We start from the raw sequence: 9,288 nt of genomic DNA on the forward strand, positions 1-9,288 counted from the left end.
GAAAAGGTAAACTCAAAAGTTATATAGTTGTATTGCCGTTCAGAAGGCTAAACTAGTTTGGATCTAAATGGGCAATTTGATCCAAGCATCCTTTCTTTCAGCTGCTGAAAGTACTTCACTTTCTCCAATTCTCTTGGTAGTTCTTTTTACCATTTTTCTGTTTCCATCATTAATGAGATAATTAAGTCACTGGTATGTACTCATCTTATGTTTATATAAGAATCTTTTTTTTTATTTTTGATGGAGTCTTGCTCTGTTGCCCAGGCTGTGGTGCAGTGGTGTGATCTCGGCACACTGCAACCTCCACCTCCCAGGTTCAAGCAATTCTTCTGCCTCCGCCTTCCAAGTGTCTGGGATTATAGATGTGCACCACCATGCCTGGCTAATTTTTTTTTTTTTTTTTGAGACGGAGTTTCACTCATGTTACCCAGGCTGGAGTGCAATGGCGCTATCTCAGCTCACTGCAACCTCCGCCTACTGGGTTCAGGCAATTCTCCTGCCTCAGCCTCCTGAGTAGCTGGGATTACAGGCACGCACCACCATGCCCAGCTAATGTTTTTGTATTTTTAGTAGAGACGGGGTTTCACCACGTTGACCAGGATGGTCTCGATCTCTTGACCTCGTGATCCACCCGCCTCGGCCTCCCAAAGTGCTGGGATTACAGGCTTGAGCCACTGCGCCCGGCCTAATTTTTGGTATTTTTAGTAGAAACAGCATTTCACCATGTTGGTCAGGCTGGTCTTGAACTCCTGACCTGTGATCCGCCTGCCTCGACCTCCCAAAGTGTGATTTTTAAAAAAATTATACTTTGACAGCTTCTTCTCATTTACACCCTCTGATAGGCAGCAATCTTCTCGATTTTCAGCACTGATAGAGATTTCTACTCTATCATTTTTGTGGGAATCTGAAATGAGGGAAGCTGGAAGCTAAAACCTAGTACTCCAAAACTCCTGTCAACCTAAAATGATCAAAAGGTTCAGAACCTAATTTAAAGAGAGTTTATTCAAGCTCAAAGGGTGAGGATGGACCAGCCAGAAACACCAACTCCAAAGGAATGGGGTCAGCATTCTGAAGTAGGGAATTTAAGATTTCATTTACATAGGCAGAGACCGAGAGTTTAGTGGGATTACAACACTGTTTATACAGGTTTGGTGCCTAGTTACAGCAATGTGATTGGTTATAGACAGTGTTTTCTTTTGGGAAGGGGCATTTAGCATTTTTTACAGAGGGTGTAATAGTCATGTGTTTTCTGTCATCTGGTCTAAGCAAAGTGAGGCAACAAAGGGGAAGTGAATCTATAACCAGGGTCATTAATGAAGAAAGCAGGAGGCATTTATCTGTGGTGTAGTCTAATTCTGTCTAGTTATTGTGCAGAACAAGAAAAATAGGACAGTGAGTTAATCTATCTGAGCACAGAAGTTGCAACCATGTGTGACTCAGATCATAGTCACATCTCACTCAGGGCTTACTTAATGTGGGTTCCAATAGCTTTTAAATTTTATTTATCTCTATATCCTGAAAGTCTTTGTTCAGACATCTCTTATTTTGTCTGCTTCTTGGGGCAACCTATTTCTGGTGATTCAGGCAGGATTGTAGTTCCTTATGATTCCTTCTCCCTCAGTCCTCCTCTAGTTCCACCGCTCCTACCCTCTCGCCTTTCCTTCCCCCTCCGGACGTCTCCCTCATCCTTCTCTTTCCTCTTCTCTGCACAGGGATGAGTTTATGTCTCAAGCCCCTCCATTCACACTGCCCCAGGCCATCATCATTGGTTCCAGCATGATGCATGCTAGCCAATCAGAGTTCTACCCAGGATTACTTCCTTGACAGAGCTATTACGAAAGACCCTCACTCTCTTCTGGGTACCTAGTCTGGTTAAAGGAGAGTCCAGTGTTGCTGAGAGCTATCATGCCTGCTGTCTGGAGACAGCTAGTCCACGTGGGGGTGGGGACCAGTCACGAGTTGTAAACACACTGTTTGAGCCCTAGTTCTAGCTGCATAAAGCCACTTTACCCTTGCACTTCTTTGTTTCCAGTTCTGTGACAAATTGAATTCGCCATTTCTGCTTAAACTAGTCTGAATTGCATTTCTGTTACTAGGAACTAATAACATCCTGATGGAAATATAGCTGTATGGAAGTGGGGCATAACAAGTGAATACTCCTGAAAGTTAGAATTGGCTGAGTTAATTTGGGTGAAGGATAACGGGAAACACAGTCCTCATTGGGAGTCTGGATGTGTCTACCACTGTTTTATAGCAACTCATATTTTTCATTTTTTAATTTTATTTAGTTATTTATGAGACAGAGTCTCACTCTGTAGCCAGGCTAGAGTGAAGCGGCACGATCTTGGCTCACTGTAATCTCTGCCTCCCAGGTTCAAGCCATTTTCCTGTCTCAGCCTCCCGAGTAGCTGATACTACAGGCAGCACCACCACACCCGGCTAATTTTTGTATTTTTAGTAGAAACAGGGTTTCACCATGTTGGCCCAGATGGTCTTGATCTCTGGAGGTCGTGATCTGCCTGCCTTTGCCTCCCAAAGTGCTGGGCTTACAGGTGTGAGCCACTGTGCCTGGCCAACGACTCGTATTTTTAAAATATGAGGTTCAATTCATATTTTTTCCAAGTATGTGAAATATTTTAATTAAACATGAAGAGAGAAAAAAACCGACTTTAAAAAGTATACAGAAAAGGATAATTAACATTGGTTCTCTTGTGAAAACGGAACCTCAGGGAGTCTAATGAAAATGCATCTTTGACCAACATTTGCTTTTTGAAATTCCTTGTTCAACTTTACCTTTCAGTGTACAGGGAAATGACAGCTTCTGGGAGACGTGTGGAGTTGCAGGATTCCTCAGGAGCATCAAAGGGTCCAGGGGTTGTAGCCTAGCAGTTTCTTGATCTTCTCTTTCTTGGTCTCACTATCATCTCTCGCTATCACCAAGGAGTAGCCTATGGCGACCTGCTTTGAAAAGATGCCATCCAGAGTCTTCACCTCTTGGGCTGCAGTGGAAGACTTGGGCTCGTGGCCCCTGTAGCCCAATTACCTAAAGGTTGATGATGGCACCCAGCTGATGGTGCCCTCATCGGCGGCCACAATGCTGCTACTCTTCCCAAAAGCCAGGCTCTGGATTCTTCAGCCACAGAGGTCCTGCACTGCTTTCAGGTACATGGTGGATTCATGGGAGATATTGGGCTTCCCAGAAAACGAGACACCAATTTCACAGACAGCAAAGGATCAGGCGTAACCAACATGGATCTGGGATACCTCATACCCAAGGAAGTCAAACTCTAACTTCACCAAGTGGGGACCATCTCATCCTTCTGTTCTGAGTGGCCCAGCCAACCATAGCCACCAAAGCCCCAGGAGAAGACTCATTACTCAGAGTCCAGAATCAATGTGTGGTTAGCATCACAGGCCACATCGTTCACAACTGTCACTGGCTGGTGGGTTCTTGACTCTTAGTAAATAGAAATAGACTAAGAATGTGAGATGGGCTTGAGCAAGGCAGTTTATTGGAGCTTTCAGCTTGAGCAGAAGGGATAGTAGCAACGGGAAAGAGACCTGCAGCTAGCTCCCCGACAGCAGGTTAGTTTGGGGTTTCATTTGCTTTGGAGCTCCTCCATGTGACATCATTGCATGTTTGGGGTGGTCTGGCAGTGGCACCTATGCAGTCTCTGGCCACGCTTCTTCATGTGATCCATGTCTTATTAGCATCTTAAATCTCCACCAGGGGTGTGATTTTTACTACTGAAATGAAGCAAAGGCCAGGTTAGGACAGGCTAGGACAGTATTGGGCAAATGCATTGGGGAGCATCTTTTGCAAAGTCCCTGCTGTTAGCTGAGATGCTTGTGCTCAGAATACTCTGTCTCAGATTTGATTAGCATGTTTTTGTGAAAGGAAACATTTGTGGTTGCGTGGCTGCAAGGTTGGATGTAGCTTTGGTCAGCACAGTGTGTATGGAAAATGGGGACAGGTCCCTGTCCTGCTCTCCTGGTCTCACAACTATAGGGAACCAGCCCCCACATCACCTGTGGGTACCCCGAGTTCAGTGGTGACAAAGGGTTGAGGAAAAGACAGATTAAGAGTGAAAGTGGGACTGAGGGCCATCACTTATTACTGGAGGCAGTGAAGGCCCTGAGCTCTGATCTCTCACAGTATTTATTGGTTACTATCACTTTGATCTATAGGGTAGGGGTAGAGTGATGGTGGGGAGAGGGTGACATGATGGTGGAGTGACTCAGTGAGCCAGAACTGAATCAGTGAGCCGGAGCTGGTGTGTCATTCTAAAGATTGATAACAGTGGCAGTTTGTGAGTTTCACAAAATAAGAACATGTGGTTTTCTTTAGTCTATTATATGTGCAGCTAGTGGATCACGGGCCTTACAAGGATCCTACAAGTCTGGTTACGTCTTAGTGCTACGAAGGGGTTTTATGTCCTTGAACACAATGTTTATGGTAACAGAGCCTAGGTCACCCTGCACTGGAACATGAGGCATAGAGAGGCCTTCTACAGTTTATTGTTCATGATTTCTTTTATACATATAACCAGTTTATGTAGGCACACTGTAAACCCTTCCTCTATTGCTGCTTCTCTCAACACACAACCACCTTTGGTACAGGCAGCATCTGCCCATCTTTCATTCTCAGTGAAAGTGGGCCACTCGCCCGGGCACCGCCACCAGCTTGCAGTCTTACACTATTCCCTGTGCCTGGGTCCAAGCTGAGCATATCGAGTAGGTTTTCTTTGCCACCCATTGTACTGAATTCATTTCTACTGGCCATTCTGGTAATTGGCTGCCCGTTGTCCATGATCTGCTCGGGGCTGGGGTTGCTTCTGTGTGGCTGCGGAGGCTCAGCTGCCCCATCTTGTTCTCCCCAAATGCAAACGCAGAGCCAGTTTCCATCAAGGCCAAGGTGAGGTTCCGCCCGCAAGCTGCCTACACACTCACTTCCTGGTAGAGACCCTCAGTGACTCTGGGGGCCTCCATTCTCTTGGTGTCGCCGGGTCCCAGCTGCTCCTTCTCATTCTGACCCCAAATCCACAGCTTCCCTTGTGTGGTGATGAGGGTACTGTGCGCAGCACACAAACCCCAGACCGCTATCCGTCCCACAACTTCTGATGGAGATTGCGGTAAGCAGCTTGCTGTTTAGACACTTCCTTTCGGCCCATCAAGTCCTAGTTCGTTGCCCCCAAAATCAAAAGCTGCCTCCTTGCAGTTTGACCCTTGAAGTCTGATGCACTCCTTGGTGTGCTCAGGCTCCGCAACCACCGTGCCCCACCGCGCACTTTGTTCACATATGTAGCCATTTGTGCTGTGCCCTTGCCCCCGCCAGGGTCTACTGGAGCTGTCACTTGAGCTTCCTGCCCACACGCTGGGACCTCTGCGCTTCCCTGGCGCACCTGGGCCCCTGTGGTTCCGAAGCCCAGTTCCTCCCAGGCTACTGCCCAGGCTTCGTCCTGAGCTGGTCTCTGCTGGCTGGAGTGATGAGAAACCAGAGGGTAAACGGACAAGCAACTATTAATAAAAGACAGATAGGAGGGCTTCCTCCCACACCCCCTCCCCTTCCTGTTCTCCCCAGCACCCCCAGCACTCCCCACCAGACCAGAGCTCCAGCCCATTCACCAGATTCACTTAATGTGTAACTTATGTTTTGAAACTTGGACCATGTGCCTTCCAAGCCTCAGGCTTTGGTGCTCGGTTAGAAGATTGTGCTGGATGCTTCAGTGTGGCCTTCAGTGAAATCTTTCATAAAGGAACCAAGTTTTGGTTCGAGCTTGGAGTGCAGAAGGCAAAGAGGGAAGAGAATATGGCCTGATTAAGAAAGTCTGATCTGCTTTGAGCTAAATCAGGCAAGCATGTGCCCTGGCAAAAAGGAGAATCTTGCCCCAAGCTAGGTAGTTAGTACATCCAGGGAGGGCAGCCTGAGCTCAAGCTGGGATCCTGAAGAATCCAAACAGAGATGCCAAGGGAGATAAGACCTGCCAGAAGAGATATGACCCGCCAGTAAAAGCCTTTTACCAAAATGCCCCTTAGGTGAGAGAGTAAGCCTATTAGTTGGGCATTACTGTCTAATCCTGTTTCTCATGAATGGGAGGCAGAGACTAGAGTGGAAGAAGCTAAAGTGAGAATTTGGAGACTTCATGTGTGGAGTAGAAACGTTAAGGCTACCATTCAGATTCAGGGAGGATTCTGATTCAAGAAGCAGACATTGAAGTTATCAGCAGAAGCCTGAAATTTTGAGAGTTCTGAGAAATACCAAGTCTTGGAAATATGAGTTTGTTCAATTTTGTCAATCCCTGTGACTGTGGCCTTGGAATGCACACACCTCAATGTGTCGAAGGCTGAAGACACGGGATCATTGCCTGTGCCACTCCAATGCCCTCTCCTGGTGCTGTGTCCTTCACTGTGGATGGGACGACAGTGCCTGAAGGGGGCCCTCCTGGAAAACTGTCAGGGATATGGAACATTTTTTTTTCATGTCATACGGGTAATGTGCTGATGTCGTAACAAGGTTTGAGGGTGGCACATCTCACACGTGCACATGAACACCCAGTCATTATGCTCATGAACTACAAAAATATCAAGAAACATCCTTATCAAGAAACACTGCAGATCCAGAAACATTCCGTGCACTGGGGCAGGATGTCCTTGCCACTCCAGCCTGGTATGTTTCTGTGGACCAGTATGTTTCAAAGGGTGCATGGCATGCCATAGGTCTCCCCTCCTTTTTCAGGCAGGCTGCATCACTACTGATGGATCTTTCTACATAGCTGATCAAAGGCCACTGATAAGAAAAATTGATTTGGGTTAAGAAATACCTCTTTGGGGTTGCAAAAGTCGCCAAAAGGTCAAGATTATTGGTTGTCAGTACTTAGGCTCAGCAAAAGATTGACTTGGTAAGGACATTTTTTACAGCCGATGTTAGCTAGAGACAGGAAATCTTTTCTGAGACATGGTGTCTTCGTTTGTAAAACTGATATAACTAAGTTCCACAAACTGGGTGGCTTAAAGAACAGAACTATAGTGTTTCACAGTCCTGAAGGCTAGAAGTCTGAGATTGAGGTATTGGCTATGTTGATTCCTTCCGGCCTGGGGGGAAACCTGTTGCATGCCTTTTGCCTAGTTTCTTGTGGTTGTTGGCAACTTTTGGCATTTCTTGCGTTGTAGAAGCACCACCATTACCTCTGTTTCCATCTTCATCTGACATTCATCCTGTGTGTTTTCTGTGTCCAAATTTCCCTTTTTCATGAGGACACAGTCTTATTGGTTTAGGGTTCACCCTACTCCACCCTACCCCAGTATGATCTCATCTTAAATAATTACATATGCAATGATGCTATTTCATTTATTTTTAAGAGATGAGGTCTTGCTTTGTCACCCAACCTAGGGTGCAGTGGCACGATCATAGCTCACTGCAGCCTCAAACTCCTGGGCTCAAGCAGTCCTCCTGCCTCAGCTGCCCAACTAGCTGAGACTCCTTGTGTGCACAACCATATCCAGCTAATTCAAAAATTTTTGTAGAGATGAGGTCTCACTCTGTTGACGAGGGTGATCTTGAACTCCTGGCCTCAAGCAATCCTTCCATCTTAGCCTCCCAAATAGCTGAGATTACAGGCATGAGCCACCACACCTGGCCCTATTTTTATATAGGATCACATTTTGAGGTCATGGGGGCTGGGCAGTAACATATAAATTTTGAGAGGGCACAGTTCAACCCATAACAGATAGGAAGCTTGAGAGGGGTGACAGTGAGAGAGAAGGAAGATGTAGAAACTTCCATCAGACTTCTTCTTTCCTGACCCTCCTACTGTCTCCAGATCTTTTCCCTCCATCTCTGTTATGACTAAGAGAGGATTGCTCTCCTCCAATTATTAGAAATACCTTTTTGCTGACAAACGGTGGGACTTTTTACCAATGCCTGTCTTAACAATGCTTTGATAGGTGTTGTTTCCATTTTCATCTCTACACTAATCCCTCAAAGTATTTTGAAGGGCTTTGACAACAGAGACCAGGACTGAAGTTCCTGCTCTTTTATAATAGTACCCCCTTTTCTTTCTTTCTTCCTTTCTTCCTTCCTTCTTTCTTTTCTTTTCTTTTCTTTTCTTTTCTTTTCTTTCTTTCTCCCTCCCTTCCTCTCTCTTTCTCTCCCCTGTCCCTCCCTCCTTTTCTTTCTCCCTCCCTTCCCTCCTTCCTTCCTTCCTTCCTTTTCCTTCTTTCCCTCCCTCCCTCCTTTCTTCCTCTTTCTTTCTCTTTCTTTCTTGCTTTCTCTTTTTCTTTCTTTCCCCTGTCCCTCCCTCCCTCCCTTCCTTCCCTTTCCTTCTTTCTCTCCTTCCCTCCTTCCTTCCTTCCTCTTTCTTTCCTTTCTTTCTCTCTTTTTCTTTCTTTTCCCTGTCCCCCCCTTCCTCCCTCCCTCCCTCTCCCTCTTTCCTTTCCTTCCTTCCTTCCTTTCTTCCTTGAGTAGAATCTCACTCTGTCACCTAGGCTTGAGTGCAGTGGCACAATCTTGGCTCACTGCAACCTCTGCCTCCCCAACTCAAGTGATCCTCCCACATCAGCCTCCTGAGTAGCTGGGACTGCAGGTGTGTGCCACCACTCCTGGCTAATTTTTGTATTTTTTTGGTAGAGATGGGGTTTGCCATGTTGCCTAGGCTAGTCCTGGGCTCACGTGATTCACCTGCCTTGGCCTCTCAAATTGCTGGGATTACAGGCATGAGTCACCATGCCTAGTGGCACCCCCTTTTCTTTCCTGTCTTCCCAGTGCCAAATGTACAGCAGGAATTCAATCAAAGTCCTTTTAATTTAATTGGCTTCAGATGATTCTTCCCCTCCCCCTACTTAGAAAGAGAATGGAGATTCATATGATGCAACAAATCATTATACTTTATTATTTCTTGTGAACAAAATATTTTCCAGAGGGCAGTGTTGTAAATAATAATGTTGGAATCAGTGAAAACAATCAGTAGAGATCAAATTTTTAAAAGTGATAATTTCTCAGAAATGCATGTCTTGATGTCATTGAACATTATCTATAAGCAACTGATCTCAGGAAAACATAATTTTTGAAGAACTGTCTCATCCTGTGACAGTGACCTAATGTGAATGATTAAAATATATTTCTGTAGTTGAATTGAAAATAGATATATCTCTATTGCTGAATTCTAGTAATCTAATTCACTCTTTAAACTGGACATACAGTAAAATTACCAGTGTTTTAAACTTGCTACTTTCTCAAAATTTATAGAAGCTATCCCAGTAACACTGTTAACGTCTTAAGTACAATAATCG

General features: G+C 45.5%; 1 non-coding gene and 1 pseudogene across 2 annotated transcripts; both read right to left on the reverse strand.

Annotated features, from left to right (window-relative positions):
• Positions 1-2,635: 2,635 nt before the first annotated feature.
• On the reverse strand, positions 2,636-5,621 carry LOC116550046 (annotated as a pseudogene). The gene is made up of 2 exons (XR_004268212.1): positions 4,600-5,621; positions 2,636-3,430 (listed from the first exon to the last, which is right to left on the reverse strand). The product of XR_004268212.1 is annotated as a protein RCC2 pseudogene (transcript).
• An 859-nt stretch (positions 5,622-6,480) lies between these two features.
• LOC116550478 lies at positions 6,481-6,584 on the reverse strand. The gene has a single exon (XR_004268440.1). It is a non-coding gene; the product is annotated as a small nucleolar RNA U13 (small nucleolar RNA).
• Positions 6,585-9,288: the final 2,704 nt, after the last annotated feature.

This window comes from Sapajus apella, unplaced genomic scaffold, assembly GCF_009761245.1.
Source record: "Sapajus apella isolate SASKATOON/1434 unplaced genomic scaffold, GSC_monkey_1.0 scaffold7, whole genome shotgun sequence".
Taxonomy (NCBI): domain Eukaryota; kingdom Metazoa; phylum Chordata; class Mammalia; order Primates; family Cebidae; genus Sapajus; species Sapajus apella.